At 45.3% G+C, this 20990-nt stretch overlaps 2 protein-coding genes across 16 annotated transcripts in view; one reads left to right on the top strand and one right to left on the bottom strand.

Moving 5' to 3' along the window:
* The window catches only part of PACS2 (phosphofurin acidic cluster sorting protein 2), a 78422-nt gene that overhangs the window by 53412 nt on the left and 4020 nt on the right, over nucleotides 1–20990 (bottom strand). The gene's annotated exons all lie outside the window — the stretch shown is intronic.
* The window catches only part of REG4 (regenerating family member 4), a 125233-nt gene continuing 111390 nt past the window's right edge, over nucleotides 7148–20990 (top strand). Inside the window, exon 1 of the mRNA XM_062616237.1 lies at nucleotides 7148–7155. The gene's annotated coding sequence lies outside the window, so the exon portion shown is untranslated. The remainder of the gene's footprint in view (nucleotides 7156–20990) is intronic.

The raw sequence follows: 20990 nt of genomic DNA, 5'->3' as shown, positions 1-20990 counted from the left end.
GGCAAAGGTGAAGCACCCCAATTTCTATCAATACCAAAAACATACTGACTCACAAAGAAACATAATAGTCCTGTACTAATCTCTGCTTTCTTCTTCTTCCTTCACACTTACCAACAAGTTAAATGGCAACCTTCAGATAGCCATTCTGGCTACAGATCCATTCATGTAAGCTTTAAGAATCCAGGGAACAATTGCAGAACAAGTGTTTTAATTCTTCTTGTTCTATAGGGTCTCAAAATAAAAATCCTCCCAGGTTTAATACAGAGAATTAGGCTTCTAAGATTCTACAGACTAAGACCCATAGAAATGCTGTAGCAAGCAGGCCTTGTTCAGACACATAAGAGGATTGCAAGTTATTTTACACAACAGGCTCTACCCAGGACCTCATGAGGACACATATGCAGAGCCAGACACTAACCTTTTACAGCTGAAATACCATCCTGCTCACTTCAAATATATTACAAATATCCCTCCTCCAAACTGAGCATGCAAAAGCAGCGGGGATTTCAAAATTTTGCAGACCTACGTCATTTTTAGAAGATCCTAGAATTCTGCATGGGCATATCTGCAATTTGAGGAACAGCATGCAGTTAATACGACCAAGGATTAAAGCACTTCCGAGCTTAGATACACCAGTCCAACATGGAATATGCTAAGAGATGTCTTCCTTCACTGGGACAAGGCATTGCTGGCTGGCTCTAGAGGACTCACCCAAGACAGGAAAGGATCAGGATCCCTGCAAGCCAAATAACTTTGGCTCACAAAACATAAGAGTTTACATATTCCATTGGCACTTCTCATTTCGTAGCAGTTCAGTAGTCTAGAAAGGAAAGGGCACTACTGAGGCACAGCAATGCTGGTGAAACTCACAAGGGTTAAAGCTAAATCTTCACAGCTCCACATACTCTTCAGGTAGTCAAGCAAAACTTCTGTGCAAGCTGGCAGTTGTGTCACATCATGCTCTGACTACCTGGCTGAGACCTCATGTATTCCAAGTCATACTGGTAGGAAATCAGCCCGTCTGTCACCAACTGCTCACCTCCAGGTACATGCTCTGAACTGTGCTACCAAGAAACAGCAGCCTTCTGTCCCCTTAAGGGGTTGTTTCAGTGAAAACAAAAGCAGCTCTCTTCACAGGTCTGTTGGCCTCAGTCAGGATCTCAGTTCCTGCACACATTGCTATACATTTAGCTTCTCACAAAAAAAAAACAAACAACTACCAACAAAACCCAACATACCATGAAACAGATCAGTTCTGTTTCTCAAATAGGCAATGGAGTACAAAGGAGCTAGGCAAAATCACCTATGTTTTCACACCATGCTGCCTGAAAAGCCAAGCACAGGAACAGGTCTAGTTAAGTACACCTCTCTTGGCTTGTCCCGTTCAAAGCCAGCATCAAGAACACAAGGACTGCACAGCATCCTGATACCAAAAAGAGCATCAATGAAAGAACCTATGGTACTGGTGGATTAGGTTTGATCAATGTTTTTAAAGTTCTGAGGCATTAGGAAGGTGGTTTATTAGCTTTAAAGACTAAAGTCAGCAAATAATGAAAAGCCGACTGATGGTTAAGGCTCCTTTGACATGGTTAAGGCTCCTATCAGCATTAGAAGTTCTACATTACAGATGACACAAACACATCTGATATTTATTGTATTAATTTAGTAGTAGCTGGAGTTAACCAGAGGCACCACAACCAAGGATGGAGATAGACCAGGCATAGTCACATCCATCTGATCAAAGTCCAGTGGTAGGGTCCAACAAGCTGGCATGAAACACCCTTGCACTGCAGTACAGCCTCCCTCACTCAGAGAGCCACACGGCACTGAAATTCCAGTCTCCTGTTTGAGCACCTAATGAGAGCAGTCAAAGAGGCACATGTCAGAGAGGAGAAACCTTAGGATGTGGGCTGGTCAAGCCATTTTTGTAGCTACAGCTTCATTTCTCAGCTAGCCAGCAACAAAATAAAGGCACAACCCACTAAACCTATATGAGACAGCCAGCATGGAGAGCAGCTCCCACCAAATGCCTTTCAGATTGGCAAAGAAGCATATACACAAACCCTGAGGCACAGCATCCCTAAGCACCAGCAGCAGCACCAGGTTGGGAGCAGTAATATCTCCACAGCAACTAGGGATGTCACAGCCTACATGTGATCAGCTCCTCTGTGACCACGCAACAAATAAACCAGCTCCTCCAACGGCCCGCTTGCTCCTCCTCACTCCCCTTCAGAGCGGACTCATGGCAAATCCTCCTTCACTTTGTGAAGAACGATGTTCTCTGAACAACTACTTCCCCAGCAGCTGCCCTGCCCCATCCCAAGTGTGTATGCGCTTGGCAGTGAGAAGTCAGCGTGCATCTTGGTGCTGGCAGGTTCAGAGGGAGGTCCTGACCTGGCCAGTCTGGGTTGGTGTTTAGTATTTTCTTTTTGATAGTAGGAAGGCACAGGTCTCCAAGCACTCCTGCACTCACTGCTTTCAGAACGCTAGCTGCTGTGCAGCACATATTGTCCCTAAGGCCCGCCAATCATTAGAGGCCTGGACTCAGCCTCTAATCTATCCTGAGCTTCCCCTTTGTCTGTAAATCAGTCAAAGGCACCCACCTAGAAGAGGGAAAAAAACCCTATGCCAACAGCAGCCTCAACTTCAGGCTCATGTCAGAAGAGCTTGTAAAGAAGACCTCAGCTCTGCTCAGGTTACCCGTCACTGTGATATCCTCATCATAAGAAATCAGGACTAGGAAGCCTCCAGCTAAGAAAGCAGTAAAGGACAAACAGATGGCTCCTTGGTGTACCTAAATCTGAGCTTGCTTTCAAGACATGAACAATTTGCCATCTCTGCCTTTTCCTCTACACTTTGAACAGCTTCCACGACACCTTCTGATGCAGCGGCAAGTTCAACAGCCTGCCACTCCAGACACCATATAGGCTTACACCATGAGTTGCATTAAATTGCTTCTCACTCAGCCATCTCCAAACACTTCCCAGTTCACAACCAAGTCAGACACGTGGTCCTCCTAGTCAAAGCCAAGATCCTGATGGCATGTAATTCTTAAGACTTGGTAGTTGTCTGAAAGACAACCACCTGACACCACTCTGAATAAAGAGACTTTGAGAACTGTTGTAGATGAGTTCTTTTGAAAGGAATTTTGGGGGTGGGTTTGTGTGATTGTTTTTAAGTTTGCTTTTCCCTTGCTGACCCATTTAGACTCAAGGCAGCAAAGCCAGGGCAGGTGTTCCTGCATTCATAACAATCTGCCATTCTGTAACCTTGATTTAAACCAGCCGCAGCGAGTGCCAGATGAACAGGGTTTTGTTCATGAAGTTTGCAATATGGCCCAAATAAACAAGATGGGAGAGCCATACAAGCATACTTTAGACCACCATATGGCTGCTTGCTTTTTTACTGAGAATTCAGCATGTCCAGTAAGAGTAAAGGCAGAGCAGTCAGCAGCAGCAAAAAGCATTTGTGAACTTTAGTGATACATTTGGTATTAGCCAGCACAGCAATCAAATATACAAAGCATCTTGCTGGCAGACTTGCTTTTCAGACTAGAAGAACACTTCATAGATCCCAGTGCCATTCTCACCGCTGCAAGTCAGTCAAACCCTGCCATTCTAGCCTCTTTCCAGACTGGTATACATATCCCAAAATCTCACAGAGCCAACGGTCTATGCTCTTCCTTTAACTGCCCCATGTTCAATGCCAGCTCCCTCTTCCCCTGACTGCAGAGGTGAATGGGATGACAGTCAAAGAAATATCAGAATTCATTACATAAGTTAGAAACATTGGGTTTTTTGCACAATTCTCATCATGCCTCAAACACAGAACTATTTATCACCTCAAAGTACATTTCCAGCATGCAGAGGATCCAAAAATACAACACTAGCAAGCTGAACTACAGGGAAGGAGCAGCAAAGGAAAAGTTGCAAGTCCAAACCTCTATGTACTCAACAGTAAGTCAGAAGAGAGGTTAGGAGAACCATCAGCTCCATAAAGAGCGATTTCGGCATCTGTATCACACACCCTGTGTAATGCTTGCAGCACCTCAGCTGTTTGGCACACAGCACTGAGCTCCTCTGAGCCCCCACAGCACCAGCTCATCTCTGCACAGGTACTTCCAACAGAGAACTGCAACAGTGACAAACGGTTTGCTCTCTGGCCACAGCTCAAAGGATGTTTCCAAATCAAGCACATTAAAACAGTTATAAAAGGAAGGTTCTTCTTTCCCAGAAGCATTTATTTAGATTTGAATGGTGCCAGTTTTTACAAGGCAACAACACACAGCTGACAAAGCAGCCTCCATCAGTGCTAAATATAATTCACAAAGAACTTCAGATCCTGCCACTACATCTGGGGAACTCTATTCAGCATTAAACATGTTGGAAACACTGGCTTAACACCCCTCAAACTGGAACAAAACATCGAGGGTAAACCAGCTGGAACATACTATCCCTTGCAGATGCATCTCCCCAGAAAGGAAGGGGCAAACTGGGAGGAACTTTGCAGTATTAACAGTAGTCAAAAAAGGCCTGAAAATGCAAACGCACTCAGCACTCCTTGCAAGTAAATGCCTCTTTATGTCTTTGGCTAAAGCTCCATTGTGCTGCAACACCTAGCCCTTGCATTTCTCCCATCAAATATTCTGGACAGAGCTTGCTTATTTGCACGCTGTCTGCTGGAGTGTTCCTAAGAGCACAGAGAAAGAAAGAAATCATGAAAGAACACGAATAAGGGACTAGTGAGATTCTAAAAAACAACTCGTTAATCACATTACCCAGGTTGATGAAAGCATGAGAGGACTGCAGAGAAACTACCACCACTACTGCAAGGGACAGAACTTCAGCACTAGCCAGAAGCAATATTTCAACCTCCAAAACCAGCCAAACTGGACTGAAAAGGCTTACAGAGAATGCAGTGCCTGCTGTCAAGCCTAACACAAGCCACCCATCAAAGGCCTTGAAAACTACAGAATCCATCAGGAGTGCTCTAATGAACAGAAACTGGGATCTCTTATCTTCGAGGCTGACTCGTGGAGGTTACTTTACTGTGAAGCAGCAGCAGATTTTGCATTGACAAGGACTGCATGAAACATCTAGCCCCACTCTGAGGAGGTGCCTGAACAGCAAGGAACCTGCACCACCAGGCTGTCCTCAGGGCCTGGGGAATAGCCAGGAGATGCATTTCCAGATGTTGCAACAGGGCTGCGTAAGACTGCTGATCCCCTCTCAGTAAGAGTAGCTTCCCTTAGGGAAACTCCCAGTCTCCAGGTGATCTCAAAATGTCTCTCAGTAACACTTTAAAAATTCATCCTACCCGACAGTCTCTCTCTTCACATCTAAATATACTCTGTATGCTCTAGTTTAAAGAGCTGCTACTTGAAAAGAGAGCACTTGTTTGGAAATAACTCACCACAAAGTTTTCCATTTGTTTTCTTTTCTGTAAAAACCCTTGTGACCAAGATTTCACTGCATTTCTCATGGAAAAGGGAGAAAACCTGGCAACTCAGACTTTGCTTACCCTCTTTTCTGAAAGCTTACATCATCTTTAAGTTTACTGGGATAAAAGGAACCACATTTTTTACTAAAGGAGCTCAGAAGAACCACCAGTGCTGAACACTTGCACTGGAAGGCAGAACACAGTGATTTGCTCTGGAGGAACAACTGCATTTCCTTAATACTCTAAACCTCTTCAAGAGCTGTCAAAAGTTGAGCTGGAAAACAGAGATTCAATATTATTTGAATAATACATTTCTTTAACATCACTGCTGATAATATTTCCTTCCTAAAAGCAATAAGGAAGCGGCAAAGCAAAACAAATTCCTCAATTTGTTAGTTCAATTTGCCAAGAATATTTACTATTATATCACAGTGACCTGTGTAAACTAGCAAAACACAAGATGCTGGTCTTCACCACTCAGAACTTGTTCTAGATCCCCCCCATAAGATTTTTAATGCTGAATATAAGCAATAAACCAAAAAGTGATTTATAGCAATCATAATCCATTCAGTCCCCAAAACCTTTAATCAGGCCTATGAGTTCCCACTGAACCCAGATTTATCAAGATAAACTGCAGGCACTATACAAAATAAGCAGATGGAGGTAAATGAGGCATGAACAAGCAGAGACTGGGTATGAGTTAGCTCTTCCTAAGCAGGGTAATTAAGGTTCACTGCTGGGAGGGAATACCCTATCCAGCATTTAGATAGTTACTCCATTTGTAAATAGGACCACACTATTGGAACACTCATAAAGACCAAACTCTATAGCCAGACCAGTCTTGGCTCCCTGAAAACATTCTCTTCTAATACCCTTGCCTGATACTATCAGATAACACTAACAAGACAGCGATGCTAAGAGCAAGGAATAGGTATCAGCATCATTCTGTGGTTGGTGCTCCTGTTTATGGATGAAACAAAGAACATCCCGAAACCAGATGCATGTACTCAGATTATCAAAGAGCCTCAACTGTTTCTGTAACAGAAATGATCACAGTGGGGATGAGATAGAGACAGGTACCCCAATGTTTTTTCAACCCTCAGGATGGAATTTATCCTTAATTTTATGCCTCCTCACTCAGAGGACCATATTCAACCTCTCATTTTCATCACATGACTACAACTAATACCAGCTCCATTAAACTTTGTACTGGGGCTAGTTATACATGAAATGTGTTTATGTACATTATATGTTTATATTGTAGCCTCAAATACATTAACACGCAAATGATCTGCTAAAAACCACATTATCTAAAGCTGTTAAATGTTCCATATCTGCCAGATTCAGCTGAGATTTAAAACAATGATGCAAGAAATTCATTACATTATACCCCTTTCTCTCTGCCCATCTGTTACAGGGCAATATAAATCCACCATCGCTTATGCTATTTTCCTTTGGAGCCTGAGTACTTACACTGTAGCCATGATGAGAGGGGCCATCCCTACCTTTTCACATCTTACAAACAGTAGAATAATGCCTCCCATTTCAAGACTCTGCATGCAGTTTGCAAGAAGTCTCCCAGGCCATGGTTTAGTATGATAAGTAAGACAGCCAAATCTGTGCCTCTGAAGAAATCACATTTCCCTACAGCGAGAATAAGAAAAGTGGTCTTGAGACTCCCACAAGCTTGGTGAGCCCAAGCTCTCCAGAGAGCCAGTGTAGATTTGCTACCACTCTCCAGGTGTTTATTTTGAGCCTTCATTTCCTTTGCTATACTGTGTCAGCTCATCAGCTTACAGCAAGCACCTTGAAACTCACTGAAGGGAAACACTGGAGCCAAGGAGAGCGCAGGCTGCAACTGTTTCACTAAGAGATTTTCATGTCACATATGAGAATTGTGATCATGTATAAATGTTCATGTAACTACAGATTACTAAGCCATTTCTCTGCTTTCACACCTGAATCAGCAAGAATACTCCAGAGAGACAGATGGCCCCCATGACTCATACTCAACAGGGTCTTCTGTTTGCAGGTGTACCATCTCAAACACAGATTAGCTTCTACTCAGAGCAGGTCTTCCTGGAGAGCTGGTGGAGAGTGTGAATTCACTCACAGGAGAAAAGCCCAGTGTTACTCATGTAATAGCTTGGAAGATCTGGAGATAATTTTGGAACCAAGATAGCCCAGAAGACTGTCAGCAGAAGCAGCAGCAGTCTGCTGACAGAGGACAGAAAATAGAGAAATAAAAGCTAGAAAAGGAGCCTGAACTCACTGTTCAAGAGACAGGAACTGTGGGAGGCAACATGAACTCTTGAATTCTCCACCCTAAGCTACACCAAATTCTGTCTTTAAACTGGTACAAGCCTTCTGTGATGCCCTGGAAGTTAATAAATCTATTTCAACTTACCTATAAACAGGTGTTGGCTCTTCGTATGTCTATGATTCAGTCAGCCCCATACCAAATGCTGGCAGCACTGGGCCATAGTTACTGCATCAGAACACTACATGTCTGCAGCTTCCAGCTGCTGGGCTTTATTCGGCACCATAAAAGCAAGAGATCACAAAAGCATCGAGCCTGATGGATCCAACGAGGAAAGAGAGTTACAAAATTTCTCCATTCAGTGGGAAGGTAGAGGAGGGATGCAGCATGCAAGACTGGATATTCCTGATGCTTCAAACTTAATATTTTATTGACTATTCAATCAATAAAACTTTAGTCTAATAGGTACTTTGTTGTACTCTAGCTCTCTCATGATTTCTACAATACCATGCAGGGACAGCAAAGGAAAACTCCTTTTCCGAGGGACACGTATGTATTTCCTCACCATGACTCTATCCTGCTCCACATCTTTCCTATCTGCACTCAAAAGTAGTGAGTGGTCAAAACATTCTCAGAGCTTGATAAAAATGAAAGTCAAATGTTTTCAACAAAAACCTCTTTGTTAACACATTCTCATGGCTCCTGAAACTGCAAACCTGTTCAGAGAGATGCCTTAACAATGAAGTATCATTTAAAAATGCATTTGCAGCTGTGCATATTTCACTTCAGTCACACCATTGTGAATTATACCTCACCATGTCCTAATAGAAAAGAGGTGGGCTGTCAGGGGGATGGGAAGGGGGAGAGAAAAGAAAGGAATTTTTTTACTGAACAAAAGAGCTCCAAGAAACTGATACAGCTTTGCTGGAAGCTATTCCCAGCCCACTCAACATTTTTGATTTGTATACATACATACCAGAATCCCAACAAGGGGCATTCTTCCCAGCTAAAATATGAACCATCAGCAAATCTGACCACCACCAGGGAGAAATACAAAACCCTTGTGGAAGTAAAGAAAAGCAGAGTGAAACCATCTTTCAGCTGTCCTAAACCAAGAGCTACATTTGAGAGCTCACCATGGTGGCAGCCTTACACAAACACATGCAAGTATCCAGCACACTGCTAGCCAAAGCTAAGCAAAGCAGGGTTCCTATGCTATTATTTGCTTTACTACCACAGTCAATTACACAGCACTCAAAAAGTACACAATATACAAAGCACCTTTTCCTCACCTCCCCAGAAGCCTTGTGAAAAACTGGGTGAATTTACCAATATTCACCAGATAGTTCTGCAGTGAACCATTCTGCAGGGAAGCGTGCACTGACTCCAAGTCAGCTGGGAAGCCAAGTGCTACGCACTGCTTTCACAGCTCAAAACCACAACAGTGGCCTGTGGCAACGCTGAGAGAAGTCAGTGGGGAAGTAAATACCTCAAGAAAGCAAAGGCAGCACACGGCTGGGATACTGGTGAGGTCGAGCTAAACCTACTCACAACCCATGTCTGGCCCAGAGCCTGTACACAAGCACACCTGGGTGCAACAGGGCTTTTCATACAGAGATCCTCCTGAATGCAAGTGCTGTACAAAGGCAGGAACACCAGGAATCAGGCTGAGGCTGTTCAGACCTGCAGGAAAGCAGTACTGCATAGCAAACCTGAGGGTCCGAACCCAGACAAGGCAGCTGCATCTTCAAACACAGCACCATCACCATCTGTGCAGGACATCAAGAAAAGCTGAGCACCCTGCACTCAAGAGATCAGCACTAGAAAGCTGGCTTTGAATGCAGGTGCAGCAGGAATATAAACAGCACTGCTCAGCACTGGCAGGCTGCATGTACATTTAGGTCATGATCCTGGAACAAGGAAACAATTGAATGAACAGTAAAAGCTTATTATAAACGTTTTTGTAAGGACACTCAGCAGGACCTGCCATTCACATGTCAGAAAAACAGGAACATGCTGACTTAAGGCTGAACTGAAGAAATCCACCTCTGAAATCCTTTCTCCCTGGAAAAAGCTCTACCCACTTGCTTGAACTGAGCACTGGCCAGCCTGCTGATCCTCAAGCACATCACCATGGACCAAGGGTGAAGAACCACGGAGTTTTGTCTCCATGAGCAGCTTTACACGTGAGCCACTGAAGGCTACATGTTGTAAGGAAAAAACAAATCTTCTAACCTCCTTCGGTATCTGCAAGCAGCTGTCTCAGATCCTCACTGGGACTGAACATGAGCAGGCAAAGCTTATCCAAGTACCTGGAGACACTCAAAGGCTATTTGTAAAGCAAGAACAAAGCCTACATTAATGGTCTTCAACTCTATTAAGCAAAATAAAGCTGAACGCTGGCAGAAAGAAGATACAGATCCCACCAGCCTGAAAGAGAAATCAGAGCACCTTAAATTCTGACACACTCAAGTGCAGCATAGGGAGAAAGTAGAAGAGCTAACAAAAGGGAGTTCAGCCCCTAGCAAGTGACTAGCAACATGAAATATATATGATCCAGTTCTGGCAGTTCTCAGCTTTCCTTGCAAATCCTTCATTTTAAGGCAGCAGGTGCAACGATCAGGAAAGCAGAATATCATGTTTCTACTAGTTAGAAAGCATGCAGGTATATTTTCATGAAAGAGGACATTTTGGAAGGATCCTTTTGACACTGAAAACTGCCCATCTGAGAGGGAGAGACCATGGAGGAAGGCTGTAGGACAACTCTAAGAAACTCAGAGCAGACCCTGCAGCAGGCAGGTGGAAGGGTGGAAAGGGCCATGGGAGACCAGGATTAGAAGCACTAGAGATTTGTAAGTGATGCTTTAACAATAGCTTTCTTTTAAGAAGGAAGCTCTTCCTGCTGTAGGTAATCTGTTTAGTCTGAACATAAATTTAAACACTGGGGAAGGGCTGCACAAAGGATAAGCGATTCATCGGTCAGCTAAAACCAACAGCTCTAAAACTCCTGCAATACCTATCCAGTAACATGGACCACGGCAGAGAGGGAATAGTCACTCCCCAAAGCAGTGGTCAGGGGCAGCTCAGTGGAGCTGCTCCAGCCTTTACATAGGCTAGCAGATGACCTAGGAAGGTCTTTTTCAGCCACGTTTTCTATTTTCGTAGTCTCTCTCCTTTCCAAGAGGTCATGCAGATGAAAACACCAATTTAACTAATGCCAGATGGGAGACAAGTTAAGCCATATGAATCTTAGCTTATTATATAATTATCTTAATTTCTTGGAGAAACATGGAAATGCTTACAGTTACTGCCTGGATATTTTGTACATAAACATTTCTAGGCTGTTTATATTTTAAAGAAATTAAGCCCACATGGTTTTGACCAACTACTCCATTACCATGTGGCACGTTTATGAAAAAAGAAACCCAAGGCTAAGTTTGAAGCTATGCAAAGAGGTTGCAGACACCAATGTCCCTCAGGAGCCCAAAATAATACTTATGAAATGTGCACATCAACTCGCAGTTGTAGATTTACTGGATAGAAACTTAAGATTTGCACTCAGTGTTACATGCACCAAATTATTTTCTGGCAAAATCAAGACCATTTAATTTACCTTTAATGAGCCATAATGCATCAGTAAAGACAACAGCACATGAGTGTTCAAGCTCATTTCGCTACTGAATCACATCAGTATGGCAATGGAGTTTCAGCACCAAACACACCAAGCCATGTGCCAGAACCTCCACAAGTCATCTACAGATTCTACAATCTAATCTAAACTTCATGTGTACAGGTAACAGCAGCACTGAGGAACTGTTAACAGATGTTACAGATGCAGCTCTGCAAGTTATGCTCTTGCTATAAAGTCACTGGCAATTACAGATCCAGTGCATGGACAGACTTCTGAATGAAGCCAGTTATATTTGTAGGTGTCCCATTAGAAACCAGGAGCACATGTTTGAATTTGCATAAGAATCGGTGTGAAGGATTCAGTTACATCCCCAACAATCTCCAGCAGCTTTTGTTACACTGTCAATTATTCAAGTTAGGAAGTGCCTGTCTGACAATTTTCTTGCAAAAAGCCTAGCTCCCAAAACCTTCTTCCCACAAGAGACCTCCCCCTTAGAGCCCAAAAGAAGGGAAGACCACCTCTACTCCAAACATTTCTTCCCCTCAACCCACTCTCCAGCTCTCACAACAGCAGCCCCAAGCTGCAGAACACACACAAGGCTTCAGACCACCCAGGGTTTCCAGCATGCAGCTGAACACATGCCTCTAAACAAGGGGCTGGACTTCTCCTCCCACAGTTATTAAGTCATTTTCCCAGCCTAAAGAGAAGCTCTGCTAAATTAGAAATGTGGTGCATACACTGGGAGCATGTGGGTCCACTTATTGCTTCCACCTGATGACCTTCTGGCAGCAACACTGGATTAAATAGGTTACCTGCTCTGTCCTCATCCCCATGCTCTGCCTGCACAACCATTTGGACCATCATGCAGTAAAGAAAAGCAGAGGCCTGGGCCCACTGGAAATGTGATGCTCCAGGGCAGCCTTGGATGCAGTGATCATGAGATAGTCAAATTTGAGATCCCCAGGACAGTGAGAAGAGCGTGCAGCAAGCTCACTGTCCTGGACTTAAACAGGGCAGAATTTGGCCTCTTCAGGAACCTGCTTCGGAAGGTTCCATGGGATATAGCCCTAGAGGGCAGGGGGGCCCAAGACTGTTGGTTGATATTCAAGGATCACCTGCTACAAGCTCAGGAGTCTTGCATCCCAACCAGAAGGAAGTGCAGCAGGAGGGCCAGGAGACCTCCTTGGATGGATAAGGAGCTGCTGAGGAAAATTCAAATGAAAAAAGAGGCTTATAATAAGTGGAAGCAAGAACAGGTGGCCTGGGAAGAATACAGGGATGTTGTTTGGGAAGCTAGGGAACAGGTTAGGAAAGCTAAGGCCCAGTTAGAATTAAACTTGGCTAGGGATGTTAAGGATAACAGGAAGGGATTCTACAGGTAGGTAGCAAATAAAAAACAGAGTAGGGAGAACGTGGGCCCCCTCTCAGTAGAACTGGCTACACAGGATTTGGAGAAGGCTGAGATTCTGAATGACTTCTTTGCCTCGGTCTTCACTGGCAAAGGCTCTGACCGCACCACCCAAGTCTTGGAAGGTAGATGCAGGGACTGTGAGAATGAAGACCTTGAGCCCACTGTAGGAGAGGATCTGGTTCGAGACCATCTTAAAAATCTGAACATGCACAAGTCCATGGGACCTGATGAAATCCATCTGTGGGTCCTGAAGGAGCTGGCGAATGAAGTTGTGAAGCCACTGGTCATCATATCTGAGAAATCATGGCAGTCAGGTGAAGTTCCTGATGACTGGAAAAAGGGAACTATAACCCCCATTTTCAAGAAGGGGAAAATGGATGAGCCAGGGAATTACAGACCAGTCAGTCTCACCTCTGTGCCTGGCAAAATCTTGGAGCAGATTCTCCTGGAAGGCTTGCTAAAGCACATGAAAAACAACAAGGTGCTTGGTGACAGCCAGCATGGCTTCACTAAGGGGAAATCCTGCCTGACCAATTTGGTGGCCTTCTATGATGGGGCTATGGAACTGATGGACAGGGGTAGAGCAGTTGATGTCATCTACCTGGACTTGTGTAAAGCATTCGACACTGTCCCACATGACATCCTTGTCTCTAAATTGGAGAGACATCAATTTGACGGATGGACCACTTGGTGGATAAAGAACTGGCTGGATGGCCGCACACAAAGAGTTGTGGTCAACGGCTCAATGTCCGGCTGGGGACCAGTAACGAGTGGTGTCCCTCAGGGATCGGTGTTGGGACTGGTCTGATTCAACATCTTCGTTGCTGACATGGACAGTGGGATTGAGTGCGCCCTCAGCAAGTTTGCTGATGACACCAAGCTGTGTGGTTCGGTTGATATGCTGGAGGGAAGGAATGCCATCCAGAGGGACCTTGACACACTTGTGAGGTGGGCTGATGCCAACCTCATGAAGTTTAACCATGCCAAGTGCAAGGTCCTACACCTGGGTCGGAGCAATCCCAGGCACAGCTACAGGTTGGGCAGAGAAGAGATTCAGAGCAGCCCTGTGGAGAAGGACTTGGGGGTGTTGGTCAATGAGAAAATGAACATGAAACAGCTGCAGTGTGCGCTTGCAGCCCAGAAAGCCAACCCTAACCTGGGCTGCATCAAAAGGAGCGTGACCAGCAGGTCGAAGGAGGGGATCCTGCCCCTTTACTCTGTTCTTGTGAGACCTCATCTGGAGTATTGTGTGCAGTTCTGGTGTCCTCAGCATAAAAAGCACATGGAACTGTTGAAACAAGTCCAGAGGAGGGCCATGAGGATGATCAGGGACTGGAGCACCTCCTGTATGAAAATAGGCTGAGAAAGTTGGGGCTGTTCAGCCTGGAGAAGAGAAGGCTGTGTGGAGACCTCATAGCAGCCTTCCAGTATCTGAAGGGGGCCTATAGGGATGCTGGGAAGGGACTCTTCATTAGGGACTGTAGTGACAGGACAAGAAGTAATGGGTTAAAACTTAAACAGGGGAAGTTTAGACTGGATATAAGGAGGAAATTCTTTCCTGTTAGGTGGTGAGGCACTGGAATGGGTTGCCCAGGGAGGTTGTGAATGCTCCATCCCTGGCAGTGTTCAAGACCAGGTTGGACAAAGCCTTGGGTGAGATGGTTTAGTGTGAGGTGTCCCTGCCCATGGCAGGGGGGCTGGAACTAGATGATCTGCAGGTCCTTTGCAACCCTAACCATTCTATGATTCTATGACTGACCCAGCTGAAACAACCCACCTCCTCACCTCTACCCTGGTTCACTTTACTATGTGTCCTCCAAAATGCTTGCACTGGGACAAGGCAGAAGGTGCTAGCAAGCAGAAGCCTAAGCAGGTAGGTTACAAAGAGCCATCAGACACATCAGCCTCTGAAGACCTGGTAAATGCTAGCTGCAGCCTTACCTGAAGTGTAAGGGCAGTGTATACATCTCTATGCACATCTGAGAAAGAGTCCTTCAGTGAGCAAGCTATTGGAGCTTGGCTGTAACAGGCAGAGGACTGGTAAATGCTTGTGTCTTACACCCAAAACCACACAGGTGGAACAGTAAAAGACAGAGCACCTTGATGTTGGTGCCCCACAGCCAGGAAAAGGATACTGCAATTGCTCTGCTGAGAATGTCAATGTCCCTGTCCCCATTACAAACCCATGAGTTCACACAGCTGAAGCAGCAGTGAAATGAGGACACATGTGACAAGGTGAAATAAAGACTGCATACAACGAGCTGGAAAGCTTACAGGATTGTCTTGAGATTAGACCCCATGTTAATGACACCCATTTTCAGAACAGCCCCTCCAGAGGCAGTCAAATCCAGCTCTGGCACAGCCTCCAGCTGAGCAGGCTCTCCCTGAAGAAACTCAAGACTGAGTGACCTCAAACGATCCTGCTATATTTGTAAAAATGTGTGTGAGGAAATGTCCTCCAACAGCCCTGCAACTTTCATGGTCTCAGGAAAGCCATAGCATGCCTTGTCAAGGTTTCAGCCTGAACAGGGTTAAGAGTTATGCTGCCAGACAAACTCCTTAAAAGACAAGAGAAGGTAATCATCCTCTCCAAAGCAAAAAATGGAGCTCCTTTGTTAAAAACAAACCTAGACCCACAGTCCCACAGCCAAAGGCATCCAAAGAAACACCATGCCTCCAGCAGGTCCAACAGAACCTCAGAAGCTGTTCACAAAGTGACATTTCAAGCTGGTACAAAGCTCCCCAGAGTCTCACTTCTTTGGTTTCAAGATGCATTGCAAAACTGCAAGGTGGGCAGCAAACTCTGCAGCAGAGAGAAGGCTGTGTTCCTCTGAAACTGGCCTTCAGCAGCTGGCAGGACATCTACAAAATCCAGTGGTGCACCAGTTAGAAAAAGTCACGTACCATATGTAAAGGAAGCCTGGCTGGGAATGGCCTCACATTCTAATTGTGAAACTGCACCCGTACATAAATTAATAGGAGACCACACTGCCATGTGAAAGAGCAGCCTTGTTCACCTCCCTGTGTGTTCCCACTGCTGATCTAAGCCACCTGCTATATATTTCCCTGCATTAGGATGAAGCAGGTGGGCTGAGCACTGCAAACTGTTTCTCGTTCCAGAAGCAGTAGTACGTATGTGCAGGTTTCTCTCACAGTACACCCCAGTAAGCAGCTGCAAGAAAGCAAACTGTACTGGCATAAAAACCCCACAAGAGCTGTTTCATGACAAGCCACTGCCAAGCTATGATCTCACAACCCCAACAAGAGCACCCAACAGACTAATGTGTCCAAAGGTGCCAGTACCAGCAGCTCCACACAAACGACGTGCCACAGCCATCGCAGCTGCTCCCCATGCTCGATGCTGCCACGTGCTCCCACAGAGGATGAGCCTGGCTGGCCACAGGAACATGTCACCAGCTTGCCACAACAGCACGATCACAGCACGGGGTGGTGCAGCTGGGCCTTCGGCAGAGAATTCCCCCACGCAACCCACTGTCAGGAGCCAGGGCACACAAGGGATCAATCACAGAGGGCTCGGCAGATGTGATACTTGTGGACATGTGCCTGGTTCTCAGAAGCTGAGGTACATCTGCATTAACCACGTTCCCCAGGCAGAGATTGCCCTCTCAGCAGAAAGGGGATACAGACTTATATAGAGTATATATAGATAAGGCTTCCTAAGAATCTCTCAATGGAGGTTATTCTCTGCTCTGTATCTAGATCCAGCCTAGCGCCTGTTGGGAAACACATATCAGAGAAGTGTATGTGCAAACTGCAGCTCATTTTGGCCATTAATGACAACCCTGCACTGGAAACCCTTGAAACACAGGGAAGAACTACATTATGAGCTCCACAGTTTTCCCATGACTTCATCTGCAGCCCTCTACCTGCAAGGGTAAAGATCCCTTTAGAAATCTCCCTCCTGCACATGACATTTACTTACTAGCAGCAAGGAGCACCTCCAAGCCCCCACACTGCAGTGGCTTTGTAGAAAAATCCTTCCCCGTAGAGCAAAGTTTAACAGAGCAAAGGGATCTGATGGAAGAGACAGTGGCTTTCTGCAGAAGATTTTTAAGAGCATACTACTTTGCTGAGCAGTGAAAACATGTTCCACTGCACCCTGCACATAGACAGACAACTTGACTTTACAGCCTTACACCTTCAAACCTCCAGCTCTTCCCAGCCCTAGTAACACACACTTAAAAAAAAAACATCCTTAATCACCAGGTTTGCTCTTTTTTTCCTTTGTGGAACAAAAGAAACTACCTCCCCAAGGCCCAGGAGGTTGCACACATCTTAGAGCACTGAGAAAAAGGTGGCTAAATGACCATTTCCCAAGAAAGAGCAAAGCAGGAAACACAGCGAGTTGATCAAAACCTCCCAGTGTCCAGGTGCTGATCCCCGCCCAAATAGCACACACCGTTCTTGGAGGCATTTCCCAACACATTCAAACATCTGTAAGACAGTTATCCTTCCAAATCAGCACAGAGGCTATGCACACTGCACACAACATCAAAATTGGTATCTTATGATAATCTGCCTACTTAGAGAAGAACAAATGCCATTTTCCTTGACAACTCTTCTGAAATAAGATCTGAACCACCATGCAGATTTCAAACTTTTTCGAAATATAAACACACACTTATTTTCAGTGCAAAACCTCCTAAGAACAGCCACTCAGCAGCTCGGGAAGACAGAACTTCCATAAAGCATGCAGCTGCCAGGACCTGCACCCAAACCATGGTCACTGTAAAGGTGCAGCAGCCACCATGTACCACCCCAAGCCAGGCAAGCAGTAGCACACTTCATAGCTTGCAGGCCCCTGCTCTGGTTTGTATGCATGAGAGCCTCCACTTAAGCAAACTGCACAGCCTACAAGCTGCTCTGATGTTTATTTTTGCTGCACACTTTAAAAATTAGATTCCTTTTTCACTGGAGCAGGGGAGGTCCAACACTGGCATTTGAGCTCTTGATCAAAATACTTACTGCCCTGCAAGAAACTGCACTGGAAGCCAGACTGGCCTGCAGGCTCCCAGCTGCTAGATGAGAAGGAACAAGCAGGCAACTTCAGAAGTAAGGCACAGCTCGTGACAAGTGAGACAGCCACACAAAGCACTTCAGGAAAGGCTAAGGTGGTTCTACAGGAGGAAATGGGTTCCAGACTCCAGCATGCAACAAGAGAGCCCATTGCACCCACTTTTCCAAACACAGGAGCTCCCCTCCTCTTCTTCCCGAGACTCAGGCTCACCAGGTTGATCTGCAGACTCTCTACTACAGTTACACCAACCCAAGGACACGGTCTACATGTGCAGTAGTTATCAACCACCCTCAGCCTTGAGAAATCCCTCCTCCAGAGCTACTGGCTACAGCATGCCCATCATAGCTCTCTAGGCCATTCATTGTTTTAAACAAATGAGTGATTAGCAAGGATTCACTCTCTCCTTGTGAAGCTGGCTGCATGCCTTGCAAGCCTCCACATCACTGTACAGTACCATAATCCAATTAAACCTCACTATGAGAGGAGCTTCACGCTATCACATTCAATTAGACAGCTAAGCTTCTTATCATCTGCACATTAGGATCCACTCAGACTAAAACTCCCCCAGCCCTGTTTGGGAAGTGGCATTCTTCAACAAAGCAAGGCCACACAGGAGGACTATAAAGGTTCATATTCGTATTGCTGACTTATATGGAGGTAGAAACACAAGAAAAATAAGATCCAGTGACCAGTTCCTGCCCACTCGCACTTACATTCTCTCAGAGGCTCCCTGCTCCCCCTTTGTCCTACTGCTCCCAAACTTCCTAGGGAAATGGAGCACTTCTGAAGGAGCACTATGGGTCCAGACAATTTTCACTCTTTAGTAAGTCAATGGAAAGGCAAAAGCTACTGGAGGACCTGGCAATACTGAGTCGTCTGGCAGCCAGCCACCAATTCCATAGGAAATACCCTCCCTAGAAGGTCACCGTAACAGTGGCAAAATTTGTCCCAAAAGAATTGGAAAAAGCTACCAAGATGTGACGCAAATGAAGGCAGTGAGCGGGGCCAGCTTCCTGTGCGAGGCCAAAGCACGAGCTGCTCCTACAAAAAGAAAGATTAAGGGTTGCAAGAAACATAATGGCCTCTTGTAACAGCTGAGTTGTTGCTTTGCTTTTCTTGGCAGAGAAGAGGGATGTTTTGTTGCTGGTTGATTAATCTATTATGCAAATCATTTCATAGCTAATTTGATATAGCCAGACACTTGCCACAGATATCATCTGCGTGCTAAGAGATGATGAAAGGTGGAGTATCAACAGCTCCATGTGACAGAGCTTTTATTTCCTGGATAAGCAGCTGCAGGGTCGCCTTCAGCCACACAGGGCTGCAAGAGCATGGGCCAGACCTGCCAGGGAACACAAGGGGAAGGTCCCTTGGGCACCTTCACTTGATGGAAGGCAAGGAAAGAGGCCCTTCAAAAGAGCAGCCCTTTCCTTCCACTTCTAATGCCCTTCGGCACTGGGCATGTGCAGAGCATCCAGATGAAAACCACGCACAATCCCATTCAGAGACCTTTCACTAAGCAGCTTTGAGATTAAGACTTTTTCAGAACTGCTCTTCACATACACAAGCTTCACCTTACATCAGCTAAAAGATGATTCAAAATAGGTCTAACTAGAAGTTTGACTCCAACAAACCACTCAGCCTTTAGACAGAACATTATTTCCACTGAATACAAGAGTCCAAGTTATACACAGCAATATCATATAACATGACAAACTTAGTAATCACTGTGATAGGGTTTGCATGTGGAGCACTAAGGGATCAAGTGATCTTACCCAAAGTAATATTATTTTTGTCTTGATCTCTCCCACAAAGACGAAGGAGGAGAAATAGGCTAAGAATCAAAGGGTTGGTTTTAGCCACTGCACTTTACCCCAAGCGTTTCATCTCCATTGCTCAGTTGCAGATGCTTTTCCTCATGCATGTCAAATGTTCACTATTGGCTTAGCGATTGTTTCAAACCCTATCTTGCGTGCTCATTTGTATTCAATTGCCTTCAGTGGTAAAATTTAGCCACTCCATGCTATTCAAAGTCAAAACAAAGCCTCCAGATAAGCACTTTTGAAACGTACCTAGTCATCTGCGTAATTAGACATTTGCCTAGTTCCAAATGTACTGAAAAGCTAGTCAGCTCCCAGCGAACGTGTCAGCAGTTATCCTGAGTTATTCTCTCCTAAATGTTAGCGTACCAAGGGATCAGGAGGTTAAGATACATTTAAATTAGCATCTCTCCCTCCCTGAATTAATCAGCATTTTTAATTATGTAGCATCACCTGATCATAATTACTACTCTAGCAAGTTGCCCACCTTTCTTTGCCAATATAGCATGTAGTTTCCATCGCTCAAGCCAGGTCAGAACATGCTCTCACTGGCCAAGAAAAGTGCCCATTCCCAATGTAGGCACACATCCTTCATACCAAAAGGCAAAGCCTCTCCCTGCTGAGCACATTTGCAGCAAACCCTCACAGAAAAGAGCCAGCAACGAACTTCACGCAGGTCACAACCCCCTCAGCCCTCAGCTGGGAGACAGAACCAATACCATGTACGGATGCAAACATGTAGAACGCTGGAGTGACATGCAATCCTCACTGATGGTCCAGTGGTCTATTGTGGTCACATCTCTGTGCCATTACCATTACATGCTCACAGACCCCTCTGCAAACCACTGCAACTCATTAACCTACAGGAAACTGATAGATCAGTAGAAGATGGGAGCTGGCACAGGGAGAGCAGCACATAGCCCAGGGCATGAGCAAACTGGCAGGATGCACTCAGCTGCTGTGAATCCATAGCCTCACTCCAATCAGTTTCCATCACCCTGAGGTATGTCCACACCCGGGCTGGTGTGAAAGTCCATGTACTGGAAGGGCATCCCAGCACACCCAAAGCAGTAACATCCCTGCACCAGCAACCTCCTGTTTAAGTCCAGGGGATGCATATGGATTCCCTTCATGTTTCCTCACCCAGCGGGCAAGCTACAGAGACAAGCAGACATCTGAAATGCTCAGGCAGTGCCCGGTCAACAACCTTGTATCTCCAGCACGATCTTTTCCTAGGTCTGTTCCACAGCCTTCCTTCACATCTCAAAGGGGCACCAGGTCACACTTGCTCTATGTGCAGTTCAGGCTCAATACATTCAGTTTCACTTTACAGTTCAAAGCTTTGCAGGAACTTTTTCAAGTATGTGACAATTAAGGCAGTAACCTAAACC

This window comes from Pezoporus occidentalis, unplaced genomic scaffold, assembly GCF_034315485.1.
Source record: "Pezoporus occidentalis ecotype Australia unplaced genomic scaffold, CSIRO_AGI_Poc_V1 ctg189, whole genome shotgun sequence".
Taxonomy (NCBI): Eukaryota; Metazoa; Chordata; class Aves; order Psittaciformes; family Psittacidae; genus Pezoporus; species Pezoporus occidentalis.
This window is presented reverse-complemented; position numbering and strand designations above follow the sequence as displayed.